This window comes from Trachymyrmex septentrionalis, unplaced genomic scaffold (assembly GCF_001594115.1).
Source record: "Trachymyrmex septentrionalis isolate Tsep2-gDNA-1 unplaced genomic scaffold, Tsep1.0 scaffold191, whole genome shotgun sequence".
In the NCBI taxonomy this organism is placed as follows: domain Eukaryota; kingdom Metazoa; phylum Arthropoda; class Insecta; order Hymenoptera; family Formicidae; genus Trachymyrmex; species Trachymyrmex septentrionalis.
The window spans coordinates 451,973-463,749 of record NW_017305083.1 but is presented as its reverse complement, the minus strand read 5'-3'; the positions used below and the strand labels follow the sequence as shown (position 1 = coordinate 463,749).

General features: G+C 43.4%; 1 protein-coding gene across 1 annotated transcript in view; it reads left to right on the top strand.

Moving 5' to 3' along the window:
- The first annotated feature begins 1,716 nt into the window (after positions 1–1,716).
- Positions 1,717–11,777, top strand: part of LOC108747116 (transcription factor Sp9) — a 60,265-nt gene continuing 50,204 nt past the window's right edge. Inside the window, exon 1 of the mRNA XM_018484389.1 lies at positions 1,717–1,779. The gene's annotated coding sequence lies outside the window, so the exon portion shown is untranslated. The remainder of the gene's footprint in view (positions 1,780–11,777) is intronic.

Genomic DNA, 11,777 nt, shown 5'->3' with positions numbered 1-11,777 from the left:
TCGGTAGACGCGCGACGTCCATTTGTCTCGGGCGCCTCCCGCACCAGGAACGCCCTCGCATCCCACGGGCATCGATCACGTCTTCCTCTTACCGGGCGCATCGCGCCGCGCCTCTATCTCTCTTTCTCCCTTCCCTCTCCTCCCCCCCCCCCCCCCTCTCACCCTCTCTCTCTCTCTCGCACTCTCTTTCTCTATATACATTTTACACGCGCATACTCGCCTACACGTACATCCTCGCACGAGCCACCCCTAGCTGGTCCCCGATGGCACCGGCGTTGCCAACTTTTCAGAATGGAATTCTGGCACAACAGGAACAAAATTCTAATATTTCAGAAGGGACATTATACGGGGACTCCGGGGTACGGAGTCGAAAAACGAGAGGAATGAACTGTTTCAACTCGAAACTCTCTTGCGGCGATATCGATATACTGATCGCCAGAGATTTTTCTCTAAATGCTACGGTTTTTCCATGCGGTTAAACGTATCAAATTATGGATTAAGTATCGCGGAAAGATTGTTACGAGTTAATGTCTGAAGAGGGCTCGATCCGATAGCCGAAACTTTTATATTTGAATTTAAACTGAGTTTTTTATTTTTTTATATTTTTTTTTTCAATTTTACTTTTCTTCATTTATTCTTCTTAATTGTATGACAATTTTGAAAATGTGCTTGACTCTTACTTTGCCCTTTATTTATTGTTATTTATTTTCTCTAGATAAATATTAAATAGTTTATCCGAATTTTTATATCTGATTTGGACCTTTAAGTTGTAAGTTATAGATATTAGTCTGAGAGTCATCGCTGTATGTTAGAACCTTTGGACACTCCGCCAACTAGGTCGCTTTTGTTCCGTTCACGACCGATCGCGATCTGACTTTCCCTGCACTCACTTCAAAGTCTCTCTCCAACAAAAATCCGGTTTTCCAAGTCAGTAATAAAGTTATCCCGGTATAATAATACGCGCACTATATCTCGATGAGAACGTATATATATGTAGAAAGTTACGGGTTTGCACAATACGATTAAAAATCTTAATGGCGCACCGTTCCGGTCGATCGTAACTTCAAGATCTCGATCGATCAAAGCGGCAAACTATAATTAAACGATCCTTTTATATTGTCATAATTTAAGGAACGTCAGTTTTCACTTTTCACGAGGACCAAGTTTTTTGTAATAATATTAACGAGAGAGAATACGATACATATATATATATAGAGCGATTCACTTGAAATCACTTGAAGTCGGAGAGAGAGAGAGAGACGATCTGGAATTCTTCGTTTCTCACGTGTAATAAGATCGTTACTAAAAGTAAGGAATAACCTTTCTTTAACCTTTTCAGAGATATTTGTTAATATTAATTCTAATATTGCTGATGCGCCAAAGAAAAAACGAACGCTGTACACTGCAGTATTTTTAATGCTATTAAATTCCATTATTCTCTTTTTATTTAACTTCTACAGATTTAAATGGAATAAAACGTAGCTACAAAAAAGTTAAATAAAGAGATTAAATCGTTTTCTTTGAAAAATTTGCTTCCTAAAATATTAGAGAACAAAGTCTAAAATCATGATTGATGCTGCCCCATCTATATCATACTGTTGTTAGCGCGCATAAGTTAATAAGTTAATTGTCTCTTATAAAACCAATTGCTCCAAGTTTTGTCCTTTTGTTATTTCGTTTCAGCCGGTAAGTGTGCACGATGCCTCCTACGCCGAGGCGAACGAACGTCAAGCGTTGATCACTGGATGGCTGTCTGGTTACGCGCATGGCAACTTTCAAGTAAGCATCATCGGCTATCGTCACCGGAAGTACATGCTATTACTCCGTAAAAGGAAGTCAGTCCGACGGGTTTTCTACCCGTCACTAGTTTGTCAGCTGCGCGAAAATCCCTCGTTACACGCGCGACAGCTATATCTATTTTAGTTTTCAATCTCATGTGTCTCTAATAGTTTCGATCCCGTAATTTTTCACGCTCTAAGATCTCTCGCGATATCGCTCTTACTAATTTTACAAAATGCAAATATTCGCGCGCGGAAATATATCAGGCTGTGAATATTCATGTCGAACGAAACGATACGGTACGTTCCGCCCGTTAGCAAAATCCGTCATCCTCGATGCGTTTAAAGAAAGTAGACACGAATTTCTGTTATCGAGCGATCACGACGTTTCCGCTTTTATTTAAGTTACGAAGCAAATTATCGTACCAAAAGAATTCCACAAGAACGGCAAGAACGCCGATGATTCGTGAAAGATTATTTTGGATTATCGAAGTATGTGAATTATCTGAAACAAGTGATATAATTGAAGAATGGCCCGGTAAACGGCAAAATCGAGAGATGTCTGAGGAAGTTTTTTTTCCATCCACTTTGCGATCGACGAGAATTCCGAGTGGAATGACCGACACTATCGCAGTCCCTTAATTTTTGGTAAGCGGGCGACGGTAATTAACGGGTACGTCGTAACGCATGCCTACACACACCACACGCGTAAAATGTATGCGTCGGCGTCTTCTCTCGTCTCTTCCCCATTGCACGCGCGCGAAATGCATACCGGTAACGCGCGGCGAGGTGTTGCATATGCATGCGTCGATCGATATGAATGCATCGTTGCATGCTAAACGGCTGCGGGCCTATCTGATCTGCCATTTTCCTTTCGGCCGCGAAAGGCATCCGCGGCGGCGGCGGCGGCGGCGATGCGGAAACTCATCGTGCGAATCCCCGATTATCGTCCGCGGTCCGCCGCTTATTACCCTCTTACCGTACAATGTGCCAGATCATGTTTGGCTTTCTACCAATTCTGGCTCCTGCAAGATTCTCGGTTCATGCGATAAATCATCTTTGACTGAAGAATAGTGGATATCAACAATCATTCCCCGCGTCAAGATGCGTCGGTATATCGCTGTGTTGAACACAGACTTAAACGTTAGGCGGTTCTATTCAGTGCGAGAGAGCGATTTTATCTCGGAAATTTGGAGACTCCCCTCGTACGTGAGAGAATAAATTTCTTCTCTATCTATCTTTTTCGCACTTTCACCTTTTTTTTTCAAACTGAGGCATGATTCCCAGCATAGATATATACATGGCAGCTTTGCGTTGGAACAATACATCTGTTAAGCTGAACTTGTGCGTCAGATAAACCGTACGTATGTCGTATCCTTAATATTATCATTCGCCTCCGCCACCTGTAATAACAATAGTGCATTCGTCAATAGTAATACGATTAGGAAAATGTATATTCCAATGGACAATAGCGTTATCGAACGATACCCGTAATGAGCCGCAGTGTTATCGATGATGGACGCTGATGCGATCGATAATTGAGACGCTAGACCAACGCAATCGTACACCGGGCTTTTATCCAAGGGATATCTCGTACAATTATTGAAGGCATGCTACTTTATGACGGAGGGTATCTATTCAGAAGATCGATACCTAATTAGGTCGACCCTCGTGAGGATACGATGGCCATGTATCCCTCTCGTATCGCATCTAATTATCGCAGAAATTGACCGACGCCATTGACACATACGAAGTATCCGCGGTCTGATCGCGATGGAAGCTGCCTCGCATGTTCGTCACTGTATTTAATCGCTAACAAAGGTCACTAGCAAGGATAAAAAGCACTCAACGCAAACATCTATATTTATACTACACTAGGGAAAAAATTAGTGCTTTCAATAAAATGCTGGCATTGTGCTTAACAGCAATAAAACGGCAAAAAAAAAAATATTTTTTATATGTATAACAAATAAATTTAGTTCTTTCTGCTGAATACATTTTTCCGATCTACAAATGATAAAAATAATTATTTATATTCAATTAAATGATTAATGGATAACAACCGAACGTTTTTTGTCTCGAGATGGTTTAATCAAATATTATATTGTTGCTGCAACAAAATTTTAGTTTATAGAATAAAACAATTTTTTCTAGTGTAACATCAAGTTATACTATTTTTTTTTTGTATATAAAATGAACCGAACAAAATTGTTTGGTTAAAATATGTCGAACAAAAAAATATTTATTTATACTAATCAAACCATTTGATATAGACTAATATTTTAGTTTTTTTTAAAAAGCTGAAAATATTAAGCAGAAACAACTCAATTTTTTGTCGTCAACAAAATATTTCGTTGCCGCTGTGAAAAACGCTTTAACTAAACGGTTTTTCTTTAAGACACTAAATTATTTCCTAGTACATACACTTGATTGCTTTCCTTATTTACCGTCGATATGAACGTTGACTCTGACATTTATGTATTATAATGACGTAAAAAGGATGTTGTAATACAATCGATATATTGCTATTGGCTGATGTAACATGTAATAGTATATTCGATGTACCAATGACTATACGGACTATTTAATGCTACAAAGCTTCGAAGCATTTTTTTCATTGGTAAAATATTAAGATACTTTCTTTCGATTGATCAGTCAAATGCTTCGAAGCATTTATGGTGCCAAATAGCATCCTATGTAACGTATATATGCACACCTCGTACAGTTCAGACATTCAAAGGATGTTCTTAAAACATCTGGAGGACATTCTATGTTTTAAATCATCCTCAGGACATCCCTGGGATAAAGTGTGCTGTATGGGACATGTACACTGGTGTCTCCTTTGCTTCACGCTTGCGCGCAAATTCTGTACATACTTTTTGGAGCTACGTATTTGAAGCAAGTTAATGGTACAGTAAGATGTCTGGCTCAATCCGTAGAATACGATTCAATCATTCACGTATCTTTTGCGTATCGGTTCTAACGTCTCATATTTTTTTTCCTTTCGCACACAAAACGGTGAACTGCCGAAACGCTACCCTTTTCAGGTGGCCGCGAACGAGAGGATCTTGAAAGCCTCATGCGAGGGTTCCCACGTGTAAAACGTGAGAGTAATTTTTTAATTGTTACGCGGCTTTTCTGCCGCTTTTAATAACACCTTGGCGTCCGAGTTGCCTATTACGACGAGTGCAAGACTATCTCGTTTTGGCCCGAAGGGCTCCAAATCTCCCTCGAACTGACTCGAGCGCTCAGACTCGCTCGATTTTTTAAGTGACGAGGGTACTCGGTCATATATCTCCCTCGTAGGTCCGCGAAAGTTTCGACGTTTGCACAGCCCACGAAATTACACGTTGCTGAGGCACGGGGTTGCAGTGATGTTTTTCATCATTACGAATATGCGTTCTCTTTCTGCCAATCGTACGGTCAATGGTGGAACTTCTACGAGAGAAGGGGAAATTATTATTAACGCGCGCGCGTTACGTTAAAATACTCTATTAAAAGTCAACATTTCATTCTCGCGACCTCATATACCTAGCCACAGCCCATCCGTCTCCCGTATATCTGGCGATGAAAGTGCTATACAGACTAAATCGCAAACGGGATTAATGGATAATAATTTCCTCTCTCCGTATTTAAATAGCTCGCCCCGCGTATCGTTCTCATTATCAATCATCGGCGTCGGCTCGCGCGCGGAGGATCTTAAAAGCCACGTTCAAGGAGGTTCAAGGAGGACGACCTCGGGAAGCGTTATCGTAGCTGGCTTGTCGCGCTAACGACTGGTAATATCCCCGCGACGGGGCTCGCGCCGTATCCCACCGTCATCCTTACATCTCGCGCATTTCCATACAAGAGTAGGGCCATTTGAATACCCCACCCCACCCCCCCCGTGCCCATCGCCCCGCGCGACGTTCCTCTCGCTCGAACGCGCCAGACGGCGCGTATTCGCCCCGGCGAATAATATAGCCAACGTCGAAGCGTGGCGATCTGATACCGACCTCGGTCGTCGGAGACCTAACGGGATGATGCGCGGGAAGAGAACGGGACGAGGAGCGCGATGACTGGCGAAAACGTATTAAAATCCATCGCGAACCTACGCAACCGAACGATTCGTCGTCCTTCCGCTCGTTGACGCGCAACCGCGATTATGCCTTCGCGATTTCACACGCGAAACCAATACCGGTATATGTAATTGAATTTTCACGTGAAATTGCTATTTCTGAACCCTAAACAATACTTTGATAATCAATTGTTGGACAATATTATGGTCTCGAGACTGTTAATTTGAATTTCGGACGATGTTAAGGATGTTCTTCTTTTAACAATTTAAAAAACAAACAGCCTGATGGTTCAATATAGCCTCCAGGCGATCGATAGATAATAACGTGATATCAAATAATGTTTGTAATAATATTGATCGTCCAAGAGCTAAAAATGAGCGTCGATCGTCGTAAATTGGCATTCTAATTCCTATTGCGCAATAGCATGTACTTACGGATAGAACAATATTTTCACAAATTGCACAATATATTTCAAACAATTTTTAATTGACAAAGTATAAACCTTTAATATTATCTCCAAACGATCGATAATATTGTACGATTTCAAATATCGTTCAATAATATTGATCGTAAATAATAATGTAGGAGCCGCTTAAAGAGGGCACTAATAATAATACACTAATAGTACAAAATAGTTGTAAAATGATAGACAATGCATTCGTATATATTATATTTGAAAGACTGTAAGAATAAATAAGACCCAGAGACGAGCAAAAATTAAGGTGTTCACTTGCTAAACATTTTTTATTATTTATGGTAATAAAAAAAGATAATAGGACGTTTCAGCTTACTCAGCCACCTTCAGCCATCTCAATAAATTAATCTATCAAAGATAACAACACGCAAAAAAAATCTTAAATTAATATTTAAAGAATCACAAATAACACAAACTGCATCGCAGTTTTACAAACTATAATTTCCATCTTAAGTGTCAATAGTGAAAGTATATATTGAATAATAAAGATTTTTAAGCGAAGATCTTAACTTTTGCTTGCTTCCAAGCCTTCTTTAGTCCTACAGAGTCTTTGTAAAATAATATTATTAAACGTTTAGAGAGGCCGCTTTAGATTCCAGACTGCGAGTAAAAGAAGTCTGAAAAAAAGTATCGACCGAATGCTTTCTTTCTTTGTAATCGACTCCAGCAACCGGGCGCCGAATCCATCCCTCACACTCTCTTCCTGTGAATTCTCTCTGACATTTTTACCCTACTCTTTCCTCCTCTGCCCCGCGCTCTTCCACTGTGGCGCGAGATGGACCGGCCGAGATAACGCCGCGAGCCCGGTAACTGCAGTAATTGTCGGTGATTAGAGGAGTCATAATTACTGGTCCACGTATAACGTTACCGAGTCCATTCATTCCCCGGTCTATTCCTCGTCGGCTTGTCTCTTGCACCCTTCTTCAGATATATCTCTGCGTACACGGCCGCAATCAGCCGCGTTGATTTTTTTAACAACTTTCCACATCTTTCTCTTTCTAATTAATGCAACATTCCGAACCCTCTTCGTAGACGACGAGAAGAGAAGAGGAGATTTTGCGTTGCAAGGGTGTTTCTCAAAAACTATTCTTCAACTACTATTAGCTACTGCCGTATAGTGTCAACTGATATTTAGATGTATCATCACAAAATTAAAATAACAGATACGAATTGAAATCCAACTTTGATTTCTTTGATGTTGCGATTGCATCCGCTAATGATAATCCGGATTCTCTCATATATATATATATATATAGAGGAGTTCCCCTTCGGGGATTTCATTCTTTAGCCCGGATTATAAAACTACGGCACAATATACCCCTGATGAGTTTCCTCTCTTTCTCCCTTACGTTGCACGAGTTTCTCACCGACGTGTAGAGAGTTATTTTTGTCAGTCTTCTTTCGGAAGCTCGGCAACGGCGACTACGGCGACGACGACGACGACGACGACGACGACGGCGAGCGTCCTCGCGCGTAGATGTCGCCGCTGATGACAGACCGAAGGTAACAATTATTACAGTGCGCGAATCGCAATTACAGAGCAGGCGCCGATTGACGAGTACGAGGACGAGTCGCGCCGCATCGCGGTACGCCGATGGATGTAACCAGCATGCGGCGCGTATCCTACGCACGTGCGTGAAAAAAAAAAACTGCTTCCCTCACCTCCCATATCGCCATAGTATCGATCTTCATCGTACGGCTCTCACTCGACACAGCCACGGGACGGCATTTGCTCGCGAAACGTAATGACGCGAGAACTTCGAAGTAACTTTGAAATTTTAAACTGGAGCTCGTGTAGCATAATGCCGAATGCAATTTCATCAATTGCGACTGCCGACTACTCGGTTTAACAATGGAAATTCCAATCGCTCTGTGATTCGCATTATAGGAGGGGGGGGGGGTGGTGCTCCTAATTGCGGAAACACTCCGTTTTTCTCTTCCACCGTATCGCACTTTTGTCTCTATTGTTCGGAAAATGTTTTATGTATACATTTCAACAAGTTTGGAGAGAGCGAGAGAGAAAGAGAGAGAGAGATTATACATTCATGATGACTAATAAGATGAATAAAATTCACCCCAGCGGATGATCACTAAATTTCCTTGTTATATTCGTAGCTTCACTCTCGTACGCGAAATTACAACGCCTGCGTTTCGGATCGATGATCGCGTTGCACTCTCGAATAGTCTCAACAGATAACGAGTGTATTGTAAACGTACGTAACAATACAATTATACATCAATATTTATCACGTGCGAGAGGCAGCCAATTTACCACAACTTCGTAATGAACGTCGGTGAGATGAGCGTACCGATAACGACGACCGCGCGTTATTGCGACTACTTTATTGCATTATAATTAGGGTAATACTCGTCGGGCATAAAATTCAGTCTACCTCTGATCGTGATGCTGATATATTTGTAACCTAATTTTTTTATTCTCTTCTTACAATCTTACGTCGTGTTTTTTTTTTTTTTTTTTTTTTTTTTTCACGATACATCATAATTCTCGCAGAAATATATAACGAAAACGTATCATTTTCGTTATATATGTCGTGACGATAATGACGGTTTTTTTTTTCGCATTCATCGACAAACGTTGACATAGTTAACGTTACTCTTTTCCTTCGTCATTCTATTTATTATCTTGATATTTGTCTCAATCGGACGGATATCTTCATTTTCACGTAACGAGACGATTGCAAGGATTATAACGAGACGCTGTTCTGACAGCGCCATTTGAAAAAAGATCGTGTACCATATATGAATACATCTCGAACGTATCCCTCTTTTCCGTGGACGACACGAGTCAGAAATCCACCCTACCTCCCGCTAGGAGGTTCTTCCCAATCCGGTGTCGAGTGTGTAAGCGCGACCTAAGCTGTGGCCCGAGTCGACAGACACGCCCGCTAATTGTATGAATTATGTATGTGACTACGAGACGACTCTTGCCAACACGCGCGCCGGGAGGACCGACATCGACGCGGCGCGACTCTGGTCCCTTTATATAACGTTCGTTGCATCTCTTCGAGGGAAGTCGCAGTATCCCGTGCGTAGGAACAGCGCGAGTCGCGCGTGGACCGATCGACTCGGGGAAACGGATGAATCCGGGAAGGAAGAACGAAAGGGAGCGGTGCGACGGCGTTCGATACGCATTTTACGAGTCCGCACTTCCGTTTGGGCGCCCGGCGTTATTGAGATTAACAGACGACCCTCCCCTCTGCTCGGGACGGGCCATCGATGGGATCGCAGTCGAGGAAGTCGGCGGTCCGTCACCCGGCGTAGGAAACGCCGTCGAGAGGAAAGAAGGAAAGAGGGAAACTCCGCTCTTCGAGGATATATGCGAGGATACATGTCGTTTACGAAAACGTTGTACCGTATATATATATATATAGTATATATATATACCGTGATAAACTGACGCTGCGAATAATCGACATCGAACTTGCACGCCTTATTTTCTCTCCATTCTATGTCTAGTAACGATGTATACGTTGTTGTTACTGCTATATTATTAGCAGTCGGTCATTAATATAACTTAAATATTTTTCAAGCCTCGTCATATTAGACAGGCCGTATCCTTCGCACTTAGACTTTGCAGCATCGATCGCTCGCCCACCCCTGTGAGTTTCATCTCAGGACGAGACAGCAGGTGTAGCGTGATCCCGGATCACGTTACACGCTTAGCAGAACACTTCGCCGTGATTATCGTGATGACAAATAAAGGATTTTGCGAGGGCGCGCGATAATTCGTCGATGATCGATCGCACACGTGGTGGAAAAGGAGGAACAGGAGAGGAGACCAGGTACAACGGAGCGCGTGAAGTTCGTCGAATGTCCAACGAGGTTCATCGAACATTATCGTTTTTCCTGTCCCGTAAAACGAGACGACAGTTAAAACCGACGATGGCACTTGCGTCGGGGTCGAATACGTCGATCGAAAACGGAATTGACTTTTACGACGATTCGCGGACGATCGCCTGTAGTTGGCGATATTCCCTTGCCACGCCGGCAGGTCCCTCGGAAAGTGGCGTAAAATATGTGCCGTACACGTTCACGTTACGTAATAGCCGAACACGCGAGCGAGGTATTTACAAGCGGGGAGAGATTTACGGGTCGCGTTTACGCGAACAATAATGGGCCGCGGATACGTCGAGGAGTTTAGAAGAGATAAATCACGAACCAAAATTGATTCTGTTCTCCAATAATAATTTCGCGACGTGCAGTTCGAACCGAGACTAGAGAGAAGAACTTGTCTTTTGGCCCACGCCAAAGATTTTCGTGGTTTTTTTTTTTCTTTCTTTCTTTTCTTTCCGACAGCCCGTCGTTTCCCAATGGCACGAGCAATGACTTCTTACGTTCGCTCGTACAGCTCCGAGTGTTTCCCTTTCCACATATAATTCAGCAATTACCGTGCGCGCGCGCGCGCTACGACATAATGACGAGTTTCGCCCAGACACCCGCTATTGGGACGCGAGTAAATACCATAATAATGCAACTAATGGCGCGTTATGAATTACAAACCGGATAATGAATAAAGTATACGTATGCGCGCGCACCGCTCTTGTCCTTTCCCGACGCGCCGTGGCCTACCTTTTTATATAAATCGCGTACGGTAAAAGCCGTACCTGTTGCCGTTACCGCCAAGTGTAATACGTCAAGATACACCGGGAGAAGACGAGGAGGAGGAGGAGGTGGAGGAGGAAGAAGAGGAAGGAGGCGAACACGCGAGAAAAGTTTCATCGAATCGTTATCGAGGCTCCGAGAGAGAGAGAGAGAGAGAGAGAGAAAAGTCCATTCTGGGCCGGCCGCGTTTACCGGTCGGGGGATAATCGCACACAATTTCTTGCCTCTTTGCTTTGGAGTGGTTTCACACCTTCGTCGTCCCCTTTCTTGCCCCTCTCCCCCCCCCACGTACCTCCTGGCCGCGTCGGACGCGGCCGCAAACCTCATCCAGCCGCGGCTCCGAGGTAAAAGGTTAACTTGATAACCACGCGGTAACCGCGGCCTTAACCGCTGGCGGGGCCCTCCGGGAAGAGAGGCGCGCGCGCGCGCGCGTTCCCTCGATGTATACCCTGTGGAATCGTGTACGTTGTACGCGTCCAGCCGCAACGCGCGCCGACACGTACCGCCAACTACCGTAAGAACCCCCTTATATAAGCCGCACCGTCCGTTCTCTCCTTACGCTACTTAGACGCCGTGATTGTGGTCGAGGCATGCGCTCGTCAAAAGCTCCGCAAATTTGTAGGTAATTCTGGGTCACGCTCATGCGTCCGATCTGATACACCGGCGTTTACCCGCCAGCGTGTGAAAATTGTAAACCCTGCGTAACGAACCGTTGAGGTTTATTATTGATTACCAGCGGCGATAGCGCTCTCTCGATACCGATAATTTTGACACTCGCGTACCGCACGTTTCATTCAACACGGATGTATTCCGCTCTGACTGTTCGGAACGAAATTTCATGGA